The following is a 21,989-nucleotide window of genomic DNA, read 5'->3' as shown; positions in this document are numbered from 1 at the left end:
TGCCCAGACGTTAGATCTTGGTGATGTCATATGGAGGGGCCAAAATATAATGACTACTTAAGGTAAGCATTTCACTATTCATTCATTCATTCATTCATTCATTCATTCATTCAATTTATTGCCCGCCACTCTCGTAGTAGACTCATGGCGGGTTACACAGTCCGTTAAAACCCTTTTAAAAACCCCATTATAACTATCCAGACAAACATTGATACAAATTCCTAAAAACAGACTCCTAACAATTAAAAAACATGGTGGTCAATACTCCCACTAGAAGCTGGTGCAGCCAAAACCAGTTTGGACTTCAATCATTCTGTTAATTAAGAGAGACCTAACAGCCCACAAACTGCAAACTTTGTATGCAGAATGTCTCTACCCACGCAGGCCCAGCCCTCTAGACTCGAGAAGAACACAGATCATGGTGTCTCATAAGGAAAAGGGTCACAGCCACAACAACAACCCCAAGAAAAGTCTAAGTCCTCCATTATTGAGGAAAACTCACACAACAGGCAATTTGGAAGAAGTCTAAAGAGTATATATCTAATCCAATGCTGATTTTTTGAAATGCTTATGTTATAGTAGATGGTGATTTTAATTCCAGGCTTGGTCATTCAGATGAGCTGTTACATTCAGCTAATAACTCTAATACCACATTGATACATTTGGGGTAGCAACAAGCCTGGATAATTGTTAGGCAAAGATTATGGAACATCACTCTTCAAAATGACAGAGCATGAACGCATTCTAATCTAATTCTAATTGAGCTGAGGCTCCTTTGCAGTCCCATTATCCTCTCATGTTATTATCATGTTAATGTTGTTGTTATAATGTTATTGTTATTATCACCTGTTGTTACCATATGTTATCTGCATCTTCTTTCCTGTTCCCTGTAAACCGCCCTGAGTCTTCAGGGTAGGCGGTATATAAACAAACAAACAAACAAACAAATAATCTTGCAATGAAAAAAATTCGCCCGTTAAAGTATTTATATACCTTAGAGCAGCGATCACCAACCCCCGGGCCGGAGAACGGTATCGGGCCACAGCACCTCCTCGTCCTCCTCCTTGGGTGCTACCTCAGGGGCTGCCCTGCCACTCTGCTGCCAGCTCACCTTTGGTGCTCTCCAGCAGCCGCCATAGCTGCGGCTCCCCCTCTGCGTGGCACTGTGCAACAGCTTCTGGCAGCGCCCCGCAGTGGGCAGCGGAAAGCCAGGGGCACCAGTGGGAAAGCAAGTGGAGCAGGGGCTCAGGGGGCAGCTACATCCCACAGCAAAAGACTACCCCGCCCTGGGCCCCAGTAAAATTGTCAAGCATTGACCAGTCCCCAGTGATTAAAAGGTTGGGGACCACTACCTTAGAGCACCCTCAGCATCACAGACCATTTACACTAGCTTGGTTCAGTGCCCTGCCCCTCTCGATTTCCTGATCGAAATAAAAATTAAAAGGTGTGGTCTGAAGGTCTGCATGACTAATAGAGCACTCGAGACAGGCAGGAGAGAAATAAATCGGCTTTTAGCCTCTTTCAGAAACGACGATGAAGAGACACTGTAAGCAAAAAGACACGGTTGACCACGCAGAGCAAAATCAGTTCTCTCCTGAGCAGAGATCAGAAAAACCGTGACATTTTTAGTGAGTTTTCATCAGCTTTTCCATTGTGAGTGAGTAAGGAACATTTTTGTGGGCACCTTTGGAATTCTGAGAGTGTGTGGTGGTCGCAGCCACAAAATGTCTGCTGGAGGATGACTGCTGCAGGGGAAGGTTCCGTCCCAAAAAATATTTAGAAGAAGAAGAGTTGGTTCTTATATGCCGCTTTTCCCTACCCGAAGGAGGCTCAAAGCGGCTTACAGTCGCCTTCCCATTCCTCTCCCCACAACGGACACCCTGTGAGGGAGGGGAGGCTGAGAGAGCCCTGATATTACTGAAGAAGAAGAGTTGGTTCTTATATGCTGCTTTTCTCTACCCGAAGGAGGCTCAAAGCGGCTTACAGCCGCCTTCCCTTTCGTCTCCCCACCACAGACACCTTGTGAGGTGGGTGAGGCTGAGAGAGCCCTGATATCACTGCCCGTTCAGAACAGTTTTATCAGTGCTGTGGCGAGCCCAAGGTCACCTAACCACTACACCAAACTGAAGCTTATCTTCAGTCTTTGCTCATCTGTTGTGGTGGCCCCCAAAGCAGCATTCTAAAAAAATCCACACAGCCAATCAAATCTTAATTTGCTAATTCCTCCACCTGGCCCCGCCCACTTTCTCCAAACTCTTGCTGGACACCAAGAAAGGTGTTACCAGGCTCCACGTGGGCCCTGTGTTGAGGACTCTGGTCTAAAGCTTGAACATCTTCATATGGATGTAAACACACGTGCCTATATGTAATCACTTATAGACAAGGAACTGCTTTTTATCTATGGATGATATTTAATTGCATGAACATTTTATAGAAGGCTTGTTTTTGTTTTGGGTTTTTTTTGGCAAGATTAGAAAGGAAAACAGTGCTCCCATGCGCCAGCCGTTTGACAGCCCAATTCTGGAAGGTTACATTCTGCACATGCCCGCAGCTGCAGCCAATCAGTGGGCTGTCTTGCGTATTCTCCTCTGATATGAAGTTAAAATGAACTGGAAATGTTTATGCCATACATGGCGTGCAGCAAAGAAAACAGATAATGCAAGGCTCGGGCTTTCCTTGAAAAACACCGGGCGTCTCGTCCAGGCAAGTCGAACCGTTGGGTAACCTTATCCGATGCTTCCCCCCCCCCCCCCCCCCGCCCCATCACTGGAATGGTTGCCTTGCTCAAATGCACCGCACAATACATCTTTGAGAAAGCAAACCCGTTTTCCATCTCCTTCTTCCCAGGTAGCCTTGCTAAACAAAATGTGCATTTCATGTGGCAATTGCAGCTAATCTATTGCGGTTACTCTGTTTGCCTTGCCGGATTCTTCTTTGCCATGTAGCCTTGTTTAGATCAATCTCTTTTGGTTCCTATTTGCTTCTTTGTTTAAAAAAAAATCCCTAGAGCGTGTTTATAAGCAGCGTAGTAATTCTTTGGTCATGCCGTTGGTATTTTCGACTGGGTTGGAATTGGGGAGCGGGGGGGGGGGAGGGAGGAGGAACGCCCCTGTTAATCATCTCAACTCAACATTCCATTTGCTTGTTTGCACCCGTCAATCAATTGGGCTAAATCAAATTATTTAAGGTTGTTAATTCCTCCAGTATTTGAGTGCCCTTTCCCCAACATGTGCACCTGACGTCTATTTTCCTTGAAATGGGATACCTCTCCTGCAACAGACACATGCCAATCAATCTAGCTCCGGGGAGGAAATACCACAATGGCATGGAGAGGAGGCTAGCTGACTTGGGCTTGCAAATTGCTCTTCAAGATGTTCTCGAGCCCCTAGGGATGAAAAGGCCATATGGGGAAACGAAAAAACCCTCCATGAATGGCAGGAGCGAATGTTTGTTCATTTGATTGGAAGCACTGTTTGGAAAGGGAGGCATGGACACAAGGCAACAGGTTTGCTTTAGACTCTGTGTGTGTGTGTGTGTGTGCGTGTGTGTGCGCGAGTAATGGCATACTTCCTTTGCATTCTGGTGTATATGGTTCCTGGTTGTGGTGCATGCATCTTCAGCATATTCCCCTATTTAAGGTGCAGGCAGCCTATCTGGTACCATCCCTCACTCGTTGTTGAGGAAGTCAAAGCAAACCACATGGATTTTTCTGGATTCCCACCCAGGATACACAGCGTGGGAGACCAGGGACTGAGCATGCTTTATGTCAGAGGCAGTGGGAGTCCGATGAACATGGAACATTGTTTCCTAACCTGTGGGTCGGGACCCAAAAGTGGATCAAAAAGCCTCTGAATGGGTTACGTATCAGCTCTCCTTAATGGCTGCCCCTCCCCCTTTCCATTGCTTTTTTTTTGGAAACTCAGATCTAACCCTTCAAACAATCTCTTTCATCTCATACATTTGTGGGCATTTTTATCTTCTCTGCATATATTGTTGATCGAGTAATATGTGTCTTGATGCATATTAGAATTAGTTGCTTAGAATGGGGGGGGGAGTAGACGGAGAAATGGAGAAGGAGAGGGTGGTCAACAGCTAGAATGTAGCCCCTCTAGGCAAAGACTGTGTCTGTTGGAATGCCACGGGCATCGGGTTCATTGTGGGGACAGCTGCCCCCTTTGCGCAATGTGTATTGGTTTCCCCAAAGAGAGCCAGTTTGGTGTAGTGGTTAGGAGTGCGGACTTCTAATCTGGCATGCTGGGTTCGATTCTGCGCTCCCCCAAATGCAGCCAGCTGGGTGACCTTGGGCTCGCCACAGCACTGATAAAACTGTTCTGACCAAGCAGTGATATCAGGGCTCTCTCAGCCTCACCCACTCCACAGGGTGTCTGTTGTGGGGAGAGGAAAGGGAAGGCGATTGTAAGCCACTTTGAGACTCCTTCTGGTAGAGAAAAGCAGCATATAAAAACCAACTCTTCTTCTTCAAAACATCTGGTTATTCACTCTAGAACAGGGGTGGGCACACTGTAGCCCTCCAGATGTCCATGGACTACAATTCCCATGAGCCCCTGTCAGTGAATATTGGCAGGGGCTCATAGGAATTGTAGTCCATGAACATCTGGAGGTCCACAGTTTGCCTACCACTGATCTAGAATATGGAATGCTGAAATAGACCAGTGCCAAGGTCATAGATTGCCAAGGTGCTCCCCCCCCCAAAAAAAAAAACCCCTGGGCCAGCCCTGAATGGGTCACCATACCGAGTAAATTTGCAATTATGGGTCACTGTGCTAATATAGTTGGGCACCCCTGATTCAGAGGGCAGGAGCAGCCAACATCTGCTGGGAAACAGGCCCGTTCTCCATGTTGGAATAGACAATATCTGGTGTACAAAGACAAGAAGGGAAGAAGAACCTGAAGGGGGCAGCAAGAAGACTGTTGGACAGGTTAGCGAGTTTAGGACCTTTCTCCCCTATTAAGTGTGCTTTCTTGTCTGTCCTTAGATTGCTATTCTTAGGTCAATATCCTGCTTCTTCTCAGAAGTCTCCTTCTCCTTCTTCTCAGGTAGCCATGTAGAGCAGACGCCTGTCCCTGTCTCTCCCTGCACTATCACAGTTTATCCTAAAATACAGCGTGTGCATATCTCTGACTTAGTTAGCCTGCTAACACTTCTTTGCACCCTCTCCATTATTTGCAGTCATCCTAAAACCCCTGAAGCTTGTGGGCTCCATCCTAGGCAGATCTTAAACAGCATACCATATGCTTGCATTATCACTTACATTTGATGTTAATGGGACTTCCACCTGGCTATCTAAGAGCAGGAGCCGGTGGCTTACGAATCCCTGCAGAGTCTTGCAAATAAAAGGAAAGATTTACCGAAAGCGCCTGCAGAAGAACTGGCAAAACAGCTGCAGGTTTAGGCCTTTTCACATGGGGAGGGGGATGGGATTACATTTGGGACTGTTTTGTTTTCATAAAGTGTAATCCACAGTGAAATACATTTCCTATGTGTGACAGGTGTGCTTGTGTCTCTAAGGCCCTCCCCTCTGCAGAAAACATTCACAGGATGCTTTATGGTCCGAGCAACTAAGTCAGTTTTGAGGCTCCCTTCTTTTTGAAGGAAATTTACAATACCCAGAGATGTGGGACAAAGTAGAGGGAACAAGGAGGAAGGGGGAAGCAAGAAGCATTATGAACAGAAGGAAGAGAACTTCGCCAAAATCGCAGTCCAGGATTTCTTGGCTGATTTGTTGCCCTCCAACCAGCAGAAATTTGATTCAGCCTCTGAGGATCAAATTAAGGATGATATCGGGAAAACGGTGAACAGATCTCTGGTAGTTTGTTAAAAAGAATAAATAGAAGTTGTGGGGGGGGGGAGAGATGGTATTAACCCTTTTCTTCTGACCCCTTTCCATGACCTCAGCCGTCCTTCCTGAAGAGAACTTGGATCCCACTGGAGGAACATGCTGGCAGCTGCATTTAGTGATTTATAGGCATCTTCATGTCCAAATTTACTTGGGATGGTGACCCCACACCCCTTTAACAAACATATACACAACAAGCCAGCTGCAAAGTTCTGTAACCCAATTTCACCATCTTAGTGACGAACCTACTTTGCGTGGGGGTGGGGAACTGCCATTTGGGAAGTGCGGCTTTCTACCACATTCGGCCAGATTCATAGAAGTGTTCAGCCCACACCCCTCTCTGCTTCTCTGACAAGGGTAGGTGACCTTCGACCTTTCTTGTCTCAAGTGCTGAACAAATTACAGTGTCTACTTGTAAATATGGTGATATAGCAGCCAACAAAATTGAAGGGGAGGAGTCAAGGAAGGATGCCAGCCTCTAGGTATCTCTTGGCATTCAAGGAAGGACACCAGCCTCCAGGTGGGCCCTGGGTATCCCTTGGCATTCAAGGAAGGATGCCAGCCTGCAGGTGGGCCCTGGGTATCCCTTGGCATTCAAGGAAGGACACCAGCCTCCAGGTGGGCCCTGGGTATCCCTTGGCATTCAAGGAAGGATGCCAGCCTGCAGGTGGGCCCTGGGTATCCCTTGGCATTCAAGGAAGGATGCCAGCCTGCAGGTGGGCCCTGGGTATCCCTTGGCATTCAAGGAAGGACACCAGCCTCCAGGTGGGCCCTGGGTATCCCTTGGCATTCAAGGAAGGATGCCAGCCTCCAGGTGGGCCCTGGGTATCCCTTGGCAATCAAGGAAGGACACCAGCCTGCAGGTGGGCCCTGGGTATCCCTTGGCATTCAAGGAAGGACACCAGCCTCCAGGTGGGCCCTGGGTATCCCTTGGCATTCAAGGAAGGATGCCAGCCTGCAGGTGGGCCCTGGATATCCCTTGGCATTCAAGGAAGGATGCCAGCCTGCAGGTGGGCCCTGGGTATCCCTTGGCATTCAAGGAATGACGCCAGCCTCCAGGTGGGCCCTGGGTATCTCTTGGCATTCAAGGAAGGATGCCAGCCTGCAGGTGGGCCCTTGGTATCCCTTGGCATTCAAGGAAGGACACCAGCCTCCAGGTGGGCCCTGGGTATCTCTTGGCATTCAAGGAAGGATGCCAGCCTGCAGGTGGGCCCTGGGTATCCCTTGGCTATCTCCAGACTACGGAGACCAGTTCTCCTGGAGGAAATAGGTGCTTTGGAAAGTAGATTGTATGGCATTATATTACAGAGATCAAAGTAAATGGCTGCTTTGAAGGGTGGACCCTGCAACATTGTATTGTACTGAGGTTCCTGTTCTCCATAGACTCCATCCCCAAGTCTCCAGGATCTGGCAACCCTTCCTCCCCCATCACCTGCCAATGGCCACAAGGGAACCCTAGAGCTGAAGCTTGTTCTTGGCCAGACATGCCCAGAGCCAGCCAAGTCCTGATGGTGCTGCTGGGACCTCAGGCATTTTCCTGGCAGCTGTGCTGGCCCAGGAGGCCAAGGCGGACACCCCTGGTGCTTCCTCTGCATCTCTGGTCTCACCAAAGCTGCTGGAGCCTCACTGGCTTGGATTGAAAACTAGAATCAAAACTGCTGGGCGTTTAAAGGGCCAGTCTGTATCCCCCACCCCCTTGTGTCTGTATCCCCCATCTCCACGTCCCTGGGCCAATAAAGGCAGTGGTAATGTAGGGACTTCCTACAGGGTGTTCAGAATAAGGCCCAATGCCAAACATTGTGATATGGATGGATCCTTTCCCCAGAAGCAGAAAAGAGTCTGTTGGCTCCTCAGGGAGTGTCTTGGCTGACTGCTTGGCACAGGGATGTAAAAGCCAGGCTCCTGTTCCCCATGAGTCCCTTGGGGCCTCCCAGCTGACTGCTTGGTCTTTAACCCAACCGTTTGGCTTTCAGGACTTCCCATTTGGGGATCAGTGGCCTACCATGAAGACCTGCCATTTGCCTGTTTGTTGATCCAGTAAGCAACAGACGAGGATGACTTCTTTTTTGGGGTCTTCCAAGGGGAAGGCTAAATAACAGGCCCGCTCGTCAAAGGGTGCTGGTATCAAGAGGCTACCAGTGAAATTCCGGGAGAATTTGGAGCCTTGGGGAGGGGGATAAAGCCATACAGCCCCACCCTCCAAGGCAGCCCATTCCTCCGGGGGATAGATCAAGATGGGCAGCGATGTCTGCCTGTCGGTAGCAGTAGAAAAGAGCATGAGTCCAGAAGCAACTCCTTCAGGGGAGCTGATGTCTGTAGGCTGGAGATCAGCTGTAATTCTGGGAGAAGTCCAGCCCCTACTTAGAGTGCGCAAACTCTGCACTAAAGTTAGGCCAGGATCACCATTCTCTGGCCAACTGGGATAGTGTAACCGAGAAGAGCGTCAGCCTGGGAGGGAGACTGAGCCATGAGCTCACCAGGTAACCCTTGGAGGCAATCCTAAATGCACTTAATCGGGAGTGAATCCTATTGAACTCAGTGGGACTGCACTGATAAGGGAAGCTCACATGACCTCAACCAGGGCCAGAGCTTTTTCCATCCCAGAGGAGATCAGGGCCCTAACAGATGTAATATCAAGCAGTTATTTGATATGGTTTTATACATGTTACACAATTTATCTGGAGTCATATACCATCTATTCCTAACAGGGAGAAGGGAAATTGAGATGGCATCACCCCCCCCCCCCCCCCCCCAGCGCTACTGACATTTTCAAACTGAACAAGCAGGGAAGAAATAAATGATAACAACCCTCTTAGCTTTCAGGGAAAGCAGCATGATTTAGCTGCCCTGGCTTTTTTCTTTGAGTGCATTTTGCCCAGGTTTGTTTCCAGCCCTGCCTTTGGAACTGTTTTTGCTTTAGGGTTACTCCAGCAGATCCCGAAGCGTGGAATCTGATGCAGTCTTCATTGCCCCCTTCCTTTGCCTCTCTTCCCCTCTCCCCCCACCCTTGCCCTAGATCGTGTGTCAGGAGGCCAGTCCCCTGGCCATTGCTTACAGATGTTTGCCAACATTTCACTTAACCTCTCAGGCCATTAATTTGTTCGTAGCTTTTCAACAGATCTCACAGGGGCATAACTTCATCGATAGCCCTCGGGTTCAGTGTGGATTCCACTGAAGAAAAATGCTACTGTCTACTTTCTTTTTAGAATGGGCCCCAAGTCCATGGACTTTCATCAACTTTGACCTTGCTAAACCATTGCTGGATATATCTTAATGGAACTGGTGCAAGTGAAAGTACGCTGGATCTTGGAAATGTATGTATTTATATATTTTTCAATTTGTAGACCGCCACTCCCCAAATGGGCTCAGTCCGGTTTTCATCATAAAACAATAAAAACATATAATCCCCAGTAAAACCTTCCCAGATTATCAAAAACACAGGCAGCAGTGGTCACAACATCTAGCCCAAACAAAAAGTCTTTCTTTATTAGTGTGATAAAAAGGATAAGAGAATTGATAAAACCATTACAGACATGTAAAAGTCAGAGGACAGTAATAAAATTAATAGAACCATTATAATAACATATAAATTATGGGAGTAAACAATGATCAACTTTCAAGTTTAGCTAGACGCATCCTAATAGCAGCTGACAAAAATGTCAGCTGACAGCAACATCTAGCCCCATCCTGCCTTGTTCAGCCTGGGGGGGCAAGTTGTCTTTCTATGAGAGTGGGAGCAGAATTAGTGAACTTTGGGGAGGATCCTTGATGGAACTGCTGGGACTCTGCCCTGGCCACAACCATACGTCTGGTGGAAGAGCTCCGTCTTGCAGGCCCTGCGGAAAGCTGACAATTCTGGCAGGGCCCTCAGCTCTTCCAGGAGCTCATTCCACCAGGTTGGAATAATAGGAATATAGTTATTACTATTGGTGCACTCTGCCTTGAAGAAGAAGAAGAAGAGGAAGAGGAAGAAGAAGAAGAGTTGGTTCTTATATGCCGCTTTTCTCTACCCGAAGGAGTCTCAAAGCGGCTTACAGTCGCCTTCCCTTTCCTCTCCCCACAACAGACACCCTGTGAGGGAGGGGAGGCTGAAAGAGCCCTGGTATTCCTGAAGAAGAGTTGGTTCTTATATGCCACTTTTCTCTACCCGAAGGAGGCTCAAAGTGGCTTACAATCGCCTTCCCTTTCCTCTCCCCATACCAGACATCCTGTGAGGTGGGTGAGGCTGAGAGAGCCTCAATATCACTGCCCGGTCAGAACAGTTTTATCAGTGCCGTGGCGAGCCCAAGGTCACCCAGCTGGCTGCATGTGGGGGAGTGCAGAATCAAACCTGGCATGCCAGATTAGAAGTCCGCACTCCTAACCACTACACCAAACTGGCTCTCTTAAAGAAACAGGCAGCACAGTCAATGGATTTGCAAAAGTCTAGTTAGGTTGATTTTTCTCTGATTTGCAATACAAGCAAGGGTTAGAAACTCTTGGAGACTTGAGAGTAGAGCCTGGTGAGGACAGATCTAGGGGAGGGAAGGGAAGGAATTCAGCAGGGTACAATACTACTTTCAAAGCAGCCAGTATCTCCAGGGGAACTTATTTCTATAGCCTACCGACCAGTTGTATTTTCAGGAGATTGTGAGGCCCCACCTGGAGGTTGGTAACCCTAGAGGGGGAGATAGGTACCTTCCCTACAACTGTGTCTGCTGATAGCCCATTTCCACGGTATTCCCCTACTTTGCTTTGATTAGAATTTTTAAAAAGCACACACCAATTGCAGTCCTAGTAAATTTGCATACTGTGGATAGGAAAGAGCAAGGGGATTTCTATACCTGTTAAATGTAGTGAATGCTTACCTTACTTAGTTGTTATATTCTGGCCCTTCCATATGACGTCGCCAACCTCCCACATCCGGCCAGCAAACTACTCACAATATCCATCATTTTAAAGTGCAGCTTGGTGAATCCTAAAAAGTGGATTCACCAACTTAATAAGTGCTACCCCCCAGCAGACAACCAGCAGGCCAGCAGCCAAAGAAATGTATGGAGTGAAGAAGCACTATTTCCGCCTCCAAGGTCCACCGTCGCACCTGTCTCCCTATCTCTTTTTCTGGGGATGTGATTTTTTTTTTTAGGTGAACTGCCTGGAGCAACAAATAGGCATAAAAGCATGCAGGCGATGCCAGAAATATTTTTTTCTCAAAGTTGTGACACAAAGCATGCCTCTCTAAAGTCCCCCCCCCCAAAAAAAACAACCAGGAATGGAATTAATTTTTTAAAGTATCAAGACTTATGATTCCATAAGGGGTGGCATTCAAAAAGCACTATGCATCTATAATTGGATGCATAGGCTAAGGAGACCAGATTTTAACATTGGTAAAGTGGGACACCATTGACCGGGGGGGGGTCTTGATTAAAAATTTGGTCTATATGGAGCAACAAATTTTTCATAGAACGCATAGAACTCAAAAATAGAAGTGTAATAATATATAAATATTTAATTTCAACATAAGTACAATTTGTCAGGTGCCCCCAGATGTCCCTCCAAAAGTGGGACAATCTGGTCACCTTAGCATAGGCACTTAAACAGCCCCAAGACTGTTTGGAGAAAAGCGGCCTATCAGCTTTAAAATAAATAAATAAAAACAGATTGTAAAAGCCCAACTTTCTCTGGAAGCCGTTCCCCTCAGAATCACAGAATCACAGAATCATAGAGTTAGAAGGGGCCACACAGGCCATCTAGTCCAACCCCCTGCTCAATGCAGCATCAGCCCTAAGCATCCTAAAGCATCCAAGAAAAGTGTGTATCCAACCTTTGCCTGAAGACTGCCAGTGAGGGGAAGCTCACCTCCTCCTTAGGCAGCCTATTCCACTGCTGAACTAATGTTGTATATTCCGTGCAACAAATAAATGAAAAACTTCTAGCTGACTGTTTCACAGGGTGTGAAGCTGCCAAAATTTAGGTGAAAGACCTTAAACATTGCTGACTCCCTGTTTTTTGGCAGTCTGGAAACCAATCACACACCCGAGTCCCAACTGTTCCTCATTGACCCCAAAAAGAACAGTTCTACTTCATTAGGCATCAGAGACAAAATGGCCCATTTCATCTGCAGGGAACATGACGAACTTTCTCCAGCCTGTTGAAACAAACTCTTACCTTGGGATTCAGCCTCATCGCTCCACTTGGGAGTCAGCATGTACAAACAAGAGGTGATGAAAGCTGGCTGATGCTTGTGGGATCCATCTTTCTTCAGCAGAGATCCCGAGCCGTTCCCCTTTGCGTCCTACCTTGACTCTTGGCAGGAGAGTCATTGAAAAGTCTTCTGCAAAACTGCACAGGCTGTTTTCACCATCAAGCTGTTTTTGGGCCCTCTGGTTAATCTAATGAACTCCCTTTGCTGAACTGTTTTGAATAGACTGCACTCCATGCCATTCTGTCTTTAGAACAAAAATCTCTCTTCCCTTTCTTGCAATAAACTTCTTAAGTGGCTAGAAGGTCATTTGACTCAGTCCTAGCCCAAAGATAGATCAGGATGCCCCAAGGTATGGATGGAAGGAGTATGATACTGCACTCCTCGTGCAGCTAAGCAGATCTGGATCTGGCCAGTGGTGGGATGGGAGATCTGGGCTTCCATGATGGAAGAATGGTGGCTCATGCATATACTAACAAGAAGCGTATAATAGAATAATAATAATTTTATTCTGATAACCCACCCTTCCCTGCACAACCTAGGACAGGTAACAACAGGTTTTAAAAACAAATGTATATAAAAATGTTAATAACATATTGATTGTTCAATTATGTTGGAATTAAAATCAGCAAGTAATTTGTTGAAGTCAACTCTGAAGAGTTGTTGTTGTGTAAGAGTGTTAAATTGCTAAACTGTACCTATGTGCTCACTAGTGACACCTAATGTTAACTCTGTGGATTGCAGTGGGAAAGTCCCAAGCACATGGCTGGAGATTCCTTTGTTTAAACTGGGCTTCTGCCCACTTTCTGCTTCTTCAGGAAGAGAAGCTCTTTTGCTAGTGAGAAGGAAGCAACCCTCCGTTAGGCTCAGCTCTCTACATCTGCTGATGTGTGGGCATGTAGTCTGCTTGTAGCCCAACCGCTTTTCTCTACCCGAAGGGGGCTCAAAGCGGCTTACAGTCACTTTCCCTTTCCTCTCCCCACAACAGATTCCCTGTGAGGGAGGTGAGGCTGAGAGAGCCCTGAGATTACTGAAGAAGAGTTGGTTCTTATATGCCATTTTTCTCTACCTGAAGGAGCTTCAAATGGGCTTACATTCGCCTTCCCTTTCTTCTCCCCAGAACAGACCGCCTGAGAGGGAGGAGAGGCTGAGAGAGCCCTGAGATTACTGAAGAAGAGTTGGTTCTTATATGCAGCTTTTCTCTACCTGAAGGAGGCTCAAAGCAGCTTCCCTTTCCTCTCCCCACAACAGGCACCCTGTGGGATAGGTGAGGCTGAGAGAGCCCTGATATTCCTGCTCAGTTTCAGTCCTGTGGCGAACTCAAGGTTACCCAGCTGGTTGCATGTGGGGCAGTGCAGAATCGAACCCGGCATGCCAGATTAGAAGTCTGCACTCCTAACCACTCCACCAAACTGGCTCTCTCACAAAAGGTGTCACCCAGCACAGAATCCAGCAAATCAGGGCATTTTCAAAGACTCAGGGACAGACAGAGACGGACTGATTTGCGGCACGATTTGGAAAGAGTCGTGTGCAAAGCAGAGTTTAATTAGCACCTCCCCAACTGCAGCATAAATTGCAACAGTGTGTGAAGGAAGTGAACTGTAGATCAAGCTGTCAGCAGCTCCCTACGATTTGACAGAGCCCTGCAAATGCATTCCACATTCTGACCCCAGCCGTCAATCAGCAGGCCATAACTGCGCGCATTTCCCAGCGTAACTGTCATCTGTTCTGCAGACCTCGGGGCTGGGCTGTTCCTCGGAAGAGCTTGTCATCGATCATTATTTTGAGAATCCGAGGAGACAGAAGAGCATTCCTCGGGCTGATTGAATGAGTCCTCAGCCCTCCCATCGGAAACGTTGGCCTTCCAGGGCTCATCGGGACGTTACGCAATTGTGCAGAGACCTTGCTAAAAACACCCAAGCAGTGGTCTGATTCAGGTTGCCACAAGAGTTCCGATGCGCATCAGGCCACAAAAATTAGGGCTAACCAGCCTCCCTCAGGAAGTTGGATCCCCCCTGGAATTACAGGTGACGGAGATGAGTCTCCCTGGAGGAGAAGAACAGCTTCAGAGCTCCTTTCCCTCCCTACCCCGAACTTCAGTCTATCTTCAGTCTAGCCACCCCCACCCCAGTCCTCAAGAATTTCCCAGCTTGAAGTTGGGAACTCTAGAATAGGGGAACATTCACAGTTCCGTAGCTGGCAACTCTAGTGCCCAAGGAACTAGGCAAATCAGGTGATTTGTTGTCATATGAAGACTAGCGTAGGTGAGGATAGGGTTGCCAGCTCTGAATTGGGAAAAGCTTGGAGGGTGGAGCCTGCAGAGGGTGGGATTTGGGGAGGGGAGCTACCCTGAGTGGGTGTTAAGCGCTGAGTGGCACTTAAGCCATGAGAGCAGCTCCTCCTCCAAGCCCTTCCCAGGAATATTAAGTGGAACAGATTTATTTGCCATCTTAATTCTTAAGGAACTCAAGGCAGCTGACAAACATAGATAAAACACGTGGAGTGAAATACATTAAGAAGACAAGAACCAACATATAAAATCACTACTGAGGACTGCTTCAAAATGTAACCCAAATGAAAGTGTCTTTGATTGCCTCTGAAGGAGTGAAAGACAAGAGGCCAGGGGCACCTCTCGGGGGGGGGGGTGTTCCATAAATGTGGGGCTGCAGCTGAGAAGGCCTTTCTTGGATTGATGGACCAGCCGGAGGGCTTCTCCCTGAGCTTAATTCCTGAGCCAGGGCAGCGCTGCCAACCTCCAGGTGGTGTCTGGAGATCTACTATTATAACCGATCTCCAGGTGACAGGATCAGTTCATCCTGAGCAATGGCGGCTTTGGAAGGTGGGCTTTAGACCTCATTGACGTCCCTCCCCCCCAAACCCCACCCTCCACCCCTAAAAGCTCCAGGTATTTCCCAACCTGAAACCAGCAATCCTTTGGTGAGAAGAATACATCCATTTCTCCTTGGGAGGGTGTCTGAGCAAAATTGGCTCGTGTGTAAATACAGAGATTGTCTGTTCCTGTTTTAGTGGTTTATGAGACCTTAGAGGAGATAGGGGTTGATGCATGTAGCATTTTTATAATTATACTTGTTTGTCCGTGTGTATGTTGAGCAAGCAGTTATGGAGACTGGCAGTATTAACAAACAGGCTCAGTCGTTAACCCCCCGCCCTTCGGCCTTCCAGTTCAATGAAATAATTTTGAAAAAGTGATTTTTCTGGCTTTTCTTTCACATACCGCTAGGTTAAAGCAGTATATGGTATATATCAGGGGTAGTCAAACTGCGGCCCTCCAGATGTCCATGGACTACAATTCCCATGAGCCCCTGCCAGCTAACGCTGGCAGGGGCTCATGGGAGTTGTAGTCCATGGACATCTGGAGGGCCGCAGTTTGACTACCCCTGGTATATATTGTGTATGCAGACAGTCTGCTCAAGAGAAAATGAATGGTTCTAATGTGACCAATGAGTGACTTGGATTAGGACTCTGCTGTGGACCAATGAGATGGCTCTGCTAAGGGCCAATCGGGTTCCTAGGTGGGCCAGCTCAAATCTATATAAGTCCCATGAGTTCCTATCTTTGCTGTTCAGTGTTCTAGTTGGTGTTGAATAAAGACCTGCTGGATTTGAAGAAACCATGTCTGAGTCTGGGGTTTCTTAACAGGCCTGGGAAGGGTTTCCTGAATGGGTGGGGGTTAATTAATTTCTTATATATATATTTTAATGTGTTCAATATTTATCGGGTGATATAATCATAGGTGGTCATGTCGACCCACCCACCCCCCCTCCCAAAATGGCCACTGATGGGCCTGGAGGGGATGGGAAGGGGAGGGGCCTTGGGTGGCCATGTCCACAACTTGACTTCCCAACCACATTCTGCATGAGGGTGCATCTTCTGGGATTTCTCGAAGGCTGAAGAATGTTTCAGGGGTTTCTCAAGGGTAAATACATTGAGAAAAGCTGTGTTAAGATGCTATGCTAGGATCTGGAAGACTGGGCTTGAATCCCCTCTCTGCTATGGAAATTAACCTGGCGACCTTAGGCTAGTCCAGGGGTAGTCAAACTGCGGCCCTCCAGATGTCCATGGACTACAATTCCCAGGAGCCCTTGCCAGCAAATGCAAGGAATTGTAGTCCATGGACATCTGGAGGGCCGCAGTTTGACTACCCCTGGGCTAGTCACTCACTCTCAGCCTAACCTACCTCCCAGGGTTGTTGTGAGGATAAAACAGAGGCGAGGAGAACAGTGCAAGCCATTTTGGGGTTCTCACTGGGGAGCAAGGTGGCCTACAAATGAAGTAAGTACAACATTTATTTTAAAAAGTAAACATGGCTTCTACTCATGCCTTCGCAGGCCCTTTGCTCCAGATGTTTGGAACGACTAATTGCCCATCAGTGCCCATTATGCTACGGTATCGGAAATCCTGAACAGATGGCCCCTTTGCAGAACTGGACAGCATGACTTACACTAGAAGCAGAATTTCAGCTGCAATTTCTCCCCAGGAAGCCAGAATAAAATGGATCTGGGTGAGTGGGTGCCCTAACCCAGGGGTAGTCAACCTGTGGTCCTCCAGAAGTTCATGGACTACAATTCCCATGAGCCCCTGCCAGCAAATGCTGGCAGGGGCTCATGGGAATTGTAGTCCATGAACTTCTGGAGGACCACAGGTTGACTACCCCTGCCCTAACCCACGGAAAGTGATTTAGGAATGGAAATAGCCTTTCATGCCAGCATTGATGTTTTGGATCAGTTGCTGCATGCCCTGAAAGATGCACACAGCGGAGGGGGAAAGACATTTGGCACTGTGGTACTCCTGTGCATGGAACTCCTGAATCCGACAGGAACTGCCAGATATTGCGACAGCCAGCTCTGACAAGGAGGGAAGTGACTCCAAGTACCCACGTTCTTTCCTCACAGGTTAATAATATCATGCAGGGTGTTTGATCAGGCCCAGGTACAAGTGCTCTACCTGTCCCCGGATGCATTTTTAATATAAATCAACACTGCTGCATTGCTATGGTGAAATGCTAGAACAGTACAGCATTCCCCCCCCCTTTTGGGAGGGATTCGTGTTCTTTTGGACTTTATTTATGTCTGGGTGAGTTTCTGAGATGCTGAACATGGCGACTGGAGCCCTAAGAGTCATTTTGTGTAAACGGTTGGCTTAAAAACAAAGGACTCAGACCCCTGTATGATCGGGAGAAGGCTGCTTGATCACCTGCGCCCCCCCCCCTTCCCAGCTCATTTCCCACATCCAGAAAACAGAAATGGGGCTGTGTTCTGCCTGCCTGATTCCAAAAAGACTGTGGACACTTTGCAGAGGAGGAAAGGAGCAAGAGGAGAGCAGAGAGAGAAGGAAGATGGAGACAAGGAGAAGGGACAGAGAAGGAGGGAAAGGTGAGCCAGGACGGAAGTGTCCCCAAGGGCACCTGGAAGGACTGGGCGGGGGTCTTTGGACCGAGAGAGAGAGGCTCAGGCTGAGTCACCCGAGGGTAGCACAGGGAGCGATAGCCACCCTCACCCCCACCCATCAGGCAGCCTCCAAAAGGAGGGCATTTCTAGGTAAGCCACACACACACCCCTATCACAAGATGTCATAGTCCCATTGTATGTGGCACTGGTCAGACCACACCTCGAGTACCGTGTGCAGTTCTGGAGGCCTCACTTCAAGAAGGACGTAGATAAAATTGAAGGGGTACAGAGGAGAGCGATGAGGATGATCTGGGGCCAAGGGACCAAGCCCTATGAAGATAGGTTGAGGGACTTGGGAATGTTCAGCCTGGAGAAAAGGAGGTTGAGAGGGGAACATGATAGCCCTCTTTAAGTATTTGAAAGGTTGTCACTTGGAGGAGGGCAGGAGGCTGTTCCCTTGGCTGCAGAGGAAAGGACACGCAGTAATGGGTTTAAACTACAAGTACAACGATATAGGCTAGATATCAGGAAAAAAAATTCACAGTCAGAGTAGTTCAGCAGTGGAATAGGCTGCCTAAGGAGGTGGTGAGCTCCCCCTCACTGACAGTCTTCAAGCAAAGGTTGGACATACACTTTTCTTGGATGGTTTAGGATGCTTTGGGCTGATCCTGCATTGAGTAGGGGGTTGGACTAGATGGCCTGTGTGGCCCCTTCTAACTCTATGATTCTATGATTCTATACACACAACTGTTCTTTTTCTGAATCGGTCCATTATTTTCCATTAGAAATGTAATCCCTGTTTAGCTTTAGTGGTCCAGAAGTTCCTTTTCCTCCAAACTCAGATAAAGGTAGGGTTGCCAGACTGGTTGGCAACTTGCAGGAGCTTGGGAAGCTGGAAAATGGCATTCAAGGTGTGGGGTGACACTGCAAAGTCATTGAAAACTGGAGGTGACATCACCATCGAGGGGGTCCAAAGCTATAGAGATCTGGGAAATCCCTAAAGCACTGTGCAACATGGTGATGTCACTTCTGGAAGTGACATTTGATTGGAGATAACTTTGCAACATCATGAAATACAGCACCAGCCTCCCTTCTGTGCTCCTGGTGCCCATGCCAAAGGCAGGAGGCTGACTACCAAAGCAGGCAGCCTGGGAGCTCTAGCCAAATAAATCAGCCTAACAACCTGCGATAAGACTGAGGATCTTATTCCAAAAAGCATTTCCTGTTTTTGTAAAGCCGTTGCACAGAGTAACCTTCCCCAGCATGCCTTTCTGGCACAAACGGATCTAGTCCTTTCAAGTTCGAAGGACTGCAGAAGGTCCTTACAATCTTTCTGAGAGCTTGCACTCCAAAATTATTATCCGGTGCTGAATAAATAGTGTGCAAAAAGTATATCACCAAATGATTACTAGAACAAAACGACACATGGATGGACTTGACTAAACTCGTTCTAAGTAGGTCGCCATGTCCAAACATTCTTCAAGGAAAGCATGCCCATCTAGGAGGAAGAGAAAACCATCAACTGTAGACACAGCTTTGGAATGAATTAGTCATTCCTTCATTTGCTGAGTATAAAGCCAGACCCCCTCAATCTTGCGTTGAATGGAGGCACATAGGGTTGGATCCGGCCACCTGTATTTACTCAAGCTTGCCTTGTTTTCCTCCTGACTAGTAACTACAACCTCCATCCCAGTTGTATTTTTCTCATGCTGGTCCCATGATCCCAGCATAGCCTTTGAAGCACTCAGAGGGGTTACACCAGGGGAAGAAATGGCTGGATCCAACCCAAAACCCATGTATCTTCTGTCCCTCTAAAGTAGCGATCCCCAACCTGTGGGCCGTGGACCACATGTGGTCCTTCGACTAATTGGAGGTGGGACCCGAAGGACGCCTTCTCTCCCCCCCCCCGGCCCTTTACTTCATCCCCCCCCCCCAGCCCTTTACAACACACTTCGGGTGTCCTTGTCTCCCATCACTCCCAGATGGGACTATCTCATTGCAGAGAAACAAGCTCAAGGTTCCCATTGATTTGTCATTGTCATGAGTTAAAATGTCCATGAAAATAAAATGTTCCTGATGTTCATTGTTGTGGCGTGTCTGTATCTTATTTTGAAGGGATGTTTAAACATTACCATAGCGACCAGAGAGCGTTAGGGCAGTGGTTGAGAGTAGAGGAGTAAACTACCCCCCCCCCAGGCCTCAGTAAAAGGCATTGAGTGGTCCCCGGTGATAAAAAGGTTGGGGACCACTGCTCTAAAGGATTGTATTCCTAGCAGAAGGTTACTGTTCCTTGAGAGAAACCACACACAAAGCTGTTCCAAATCGTTTGAAATAAAACAGGACATGGGGTATACAAATAAGTCTTTTTGTTTGTGTATCATTTTCCACCTATGCTTGGTTGCCTTTTGTTTTTAGGACATTTTTACACGAAGAAGAAGAAGCAGAGTTGGTTTTTATGCCCCTCTTTTCACTGCCCTGCTTTAGAAGATTAGGAATATTTCCTAAGTAGTAGCGGTTAGTCGCTGAAATAGTAGGGGTTTTTCAAATGTCCTAGGGACCCCTGAAGTAGTCAGTCAGGAAATATCTCCCCTTTTTCTGCTTTTTCAAAATCTGGTAACCCTAAATATGCATTATCGGTTTAATGTTTGCTATCGTCTGCGTTTAAGTATCGTGGTCTTTAAAACTGGGAATCTACACATCTCACCAGCATTGCTGTGCTTTTAGCAGTTGACACACATCCACCCAAAAAAGTTTTCAAGAAGTCACCAGAAGTCTGAAGAGTACAGAATCCATTTCTACCACCAAATGTTCCACATGCTAACCCATCCCTCAGTTTTCAAAAGGGGTGACAGCTCCTGTTTATATACTGCACACAACAAGCCTTCAAAAAGGCCTTCTTATTTTGCCAGGCCCTCTGTTTTTGTTCTTTGTGATATACTACTCTGCTATAATCGAACCCTTTGGTAGCATCCAGGATCACTGCCGCCAAAATGGACTTTGAATGACTGTCTGTTCTGGTTCCCCAGCTTCTTGCTCGGCTTCTGTTTTCCTTTCATGTTTGGGAGCAGAGGTCAGCCCGAGGAAGGCAGGGGGGTCCTTCACGTGCTCTCCCATTTGTTGCTGTCCTTCTAAACCTGCTCCAGTCCCCCCTGCAGAGGGACAGGATGTGTCCGTGTTCCTGGCTTTATATGCTAATTGATTTCGTGGGGAACCCATTCGTCAGTTTAATTTAGGAGATCACCCACTAGGTTTGCAGCTCACTGTCAAAGGTAATTCAATTAAAAGGCCAAAAGTGTGACTAACGTCCCCCTCCAGTTAAATAGGTTTACCAGCTGCCACCAAGCATCACCCCAGCCCAGGGAGTCTGTCAGGCCATCCTCTTTTAATAGATGACTCTTTCCTGTAGCCCAGTGGACTAAGACAGGCAGCAGCATTTCCAACTGTGCCAGAGAAGCCGTCCAAATACTTTCAGCCGAACAGTATAAAATACAAATATCTCTACTATGGAACTAGGAGCTTAGGCAACTGTTATACATCAACAGGCTTAATGAACTAGGAGAGAGCTGTTGAATTGGCCATAGAAGAATGGCCTTCCTAAATCAAACAATCCAGTCTCTTATTCACAAATAAAGAAGAGAAGCTCTAAGCAATTCACCAAAAAGCTTCTGAAACAGTAAAACTGGAGGTAAATGCAAATTAATGGATAATTGACATGTTGCATGAGAAGGTTTTTAAAAAAATTGTTGTTGTTGTTAGGTGCAAAGTCGTGTCCAACCCATCGCGACCCCATGGACAATGATCCGCCAGGCCTTCCTGTCCTCTACCATTCCCCGGAGTCCATTTAAGTTTGCACCGACTGCTTCAGTGACTCCATCCAGCCACCTCATTCTCTGTCGTCCCCTTCTTCTTTTGCCCTCAGTCGCTCCCAGCATTAGGCTCTTCTCCAGGGAAAAATAATTGAAGTAGGTAAATGGGAGGATTGGGTTCGGACTAGAGTTGCTTGTAAGTTTAAGCAAGTTTACATGCAATACACCAGGTGTACCCTATTTGTTTGGCTTTTAGAGATATAAATCAACAATAGTAATAGGCCAATATTTGGAGATTCCGTAGGCATATGTCTAGACTTTGTGTCAGCTTGTAAAGCTTGAGTACCTTGGAGACTTGCGATTAATTCTCTAAAATGCATTTAGTTTACATTTGATTAAATTCATTTTCTAACCCTTCTTTGGTTTCTTACATGAGGTTGAGATCATTAGCACATTGAGGGACATCTGCCCACACAGAAGCTTGATCCTACATTAATTTGTGAGTATTATAATGGAGTAGCAAGCTGTGCTTTACATGTTTTGAAGACACAATTTAATTTTTGCTATATATTCCCTGTCATGTAAGGAGTTCATAGTCTGAGGAAGAGTGCTTGCACTTGAAAGCTCACGCCCTGAATAAATCTTTGTTAGTCTTAAAGGTGCTACTGGACCCCATGATGTGCTGATGGATAAATTGAAGGACTGCAATCTGGATTTTCAGATAGTTAGGTGGATA

Source organism: Paroedura picta, chromosome 13 (assembly GCF_049243985.1).
Source record: "Paroedura picta isolate Pp20150507F chromosome 13, Ppicta_v3.0, whole genome shotgun sequence".
Lineage (NCBI taxonomy): Eukaryota > Metazoa > Chordata > Lepidosauria > Squamata > Gekkonidae > Paroedura > Paroedura picta.
The sequence above is the reverse complement of the archived record's forward strand: the minus strand, read 5'-3'. Positions refer to the sequence as shown.